The sequence below is a fragment of the Malus sylvestris genome, chromosome 13 (assembly GCF_916048215.2).
Source record: "Malus sylvestris chromosome 13, drMalSylv7.2, whole genome shotgun sequence".
Classification (NCBI taxonomy): domain Eukaryota; kingdom Viridiplantae; phylum Streptophyta; class Magnoliopsida; order Rosales; family Rosaceae; genus Malus; species Malus sylvestris.
This window is the reverse complement of record NC_062272.1, coordinates 8,931,742-8,933,825: the sequence shown is the minus strand read 5'-3', so window position 1 is coordinate 8,933,825 and position 2,084 is coordinate 8,931,742. Positions and strand designations below refer to the sequence as shown.

Sequence of the window (2,084 nt, the reverse complement as noted above, 5' to 3'; positions counted from 1 at the left end):
CTCTCTTGGGGCCCTGAGCGAGGCCAGGGTGATCACCGATTTGTGCCTTGGGTGCTCTTGTGCCTTCGGCGGAGTTGATGCAGGGGCGGAAGAGGCGGCAGAAAGAGCTTTTGCCTTGCTTCGAGTTATGATGCCTGAAGTGACGCCCCCTGTCGTGATGACGCTCTTGTTTCTTGCATTGGCAGCGAGAACAACTTGGGCCTTCCTTAACGCCATTTGTGCTTGTTGCGGATTCAAAGATAGAGATGAGAGGTAGAGACTGTCCCACTGGGCGTGCCAAATTTGTAAACACGGAATTCCTGCAATGAATGAGACAAGAACACGTGTACAAAATAATATTTGTATTAATGATTTAGGGGTTACAATCTCTTCTACGAATTTGGCCTCTGATTCTATCTTTGAAACGTGTAGATGTAGTGTTGTTGATCCAGGGGCCGTCGAGGCTTGATCTTGGACGAACAGTTGATGAATGATGAACACCTTCTTCAAGGGCCGTCGGGGCTTGATCTTGAATGGGTGGAAGTTCTTCAAGGGGTGTTGGGGCTTGATCTTGAAGGAGGATTTCACGAAGAACGAAGAGGGCTTTCTTGATCCTTCGGGATTTGCTTGAGAGCTTCTAAGTTTCGAGGCTTCAAGGCTTTGGTGTGGTGTGACTTCTCTTCCAATTTGGGAGTAGAGAAAGTGTATGTAAAAAATCCTCCTTTGATTCTTTGATGGAGGAGCCTATTTATAGGCTTTGGGAATGAACCACCACCATCCATTTGTTTTGGTGGATGTTGTAGGTGAATTGGTGGATTGTTGTAGGTGAATTTGGGTGTATGTTGTAGGTGAATTTGGGTAGGTGAATTTGGGTGGAGGTTGTAGGTGAATTTGGATGGATTGTTGTAGGTGAATTTGGGTGTATGTTGTAGGTGAATTTGGGTAGGTGAATTTGGGTGGAGGTTGTAGTTGAATTTGGATGGATTGTTGTAGGTGAATTTGGGTGAAGGTTGTAGGTGAATTTGGATGGATTGTTGTAGGTGAATTTGGGTGTATGTTGTAGGTGAATTTGGGTGAAGGTTGTAGTTTTAATGCAATGGTCAACATTTATTTCACTAAAATTTCAATGTTTACAAATGTAATTTTAATGTGATGGCTAACATTTATTTCGACGAAATTTCAATGTCTACAATGTCTTTGGACAAGAATGTAGCCTGATCAATATGATGCTATACACATATTAAAAACACCTAACAACTTATACATTCTCCTCTTTGGAAAAGAATGTGAACATTTCATGGGTTTTTGAACCACAACGCATGTAAATAGGAAATTGGTTATTCCTTTTGAGTAAACCTTCATCTTTCTGAGCAACAAGCCGTTGTACAATCCTAGCGGACCTTGCTCTCGCACGATCTCTCCCAATGTCAGGAATGATGGGTTGACCCAGAAGACAATGACTCGCCGTTCAGTTGGAGCATCGTCTTCGTTACGTCTACCAGAAATGTCGTCTCCACCACCATGGCCAAGACCGAGGCCAGTAAGATCTTCCCAAGGCTTTGCGATCTTCGCTTGGTTTCATCGTCAACAAGAGTAAAAACCTTAGAAATTGAATCACTCCATGCATCCTTTCCCAGACCAAAATTTCCATAAAATCCCCAACTCCATAAACCAACACAAACACAGAGAAGAGAAATACATATTAGTGGAAGAGTTATAGTGCCCACGATAAAAAGAAATAAACTATAGCAATCACCTTACAAATTTTATACATTCTTAGAGCATTAGGATCTCTTATTAATTCATCGGACCTAGGGTTTGCTAACTAGGCTCTAATACCAAATGTTGGAATAACCTTAGTTATTAGCATGTATACTAGGTCAAGATTTGAAATTAGATAAGAAAGACTTACCTAGTGCAGGTTACTGTTAACACACTCAAGAATTCTTCTACTCACTCAAGACCTTATATTCCAATGGTAATAGAACCCTAATTGCAGATCGTATTTCTCTGTGAGCAGGGAACTCTTGCACTTATAGAAGCAATGACAGCCAACTCCCATCTATCGTGGAGGGTTGGTTATTTTCCCATTGCTTTAAATCTCA

General features: G+C 41.7%; 1 long non-coding RNA gene across 1 annotated transcript; it reads left to right on the top strand.

Annotated features, from left to right (window-relative positions):
• The first annotated feature begins 323 nt into the window (after window positions 1-323).
• On the top strand, window positions 324-1,156 carry LOC126597493 (uncharacterized). Its single transcript, XR_007614268.1, has 3 exons — window positions 324-804; window positions 842-941; window positions 989-1,156. It is a non-coding gene; the product is annotated as an uncharacterized LOC126597493 (long non-coding RNA).
• The last annotated feature ends 928 nt before the right edge of the window (window positions 1,157-2,084 follow it).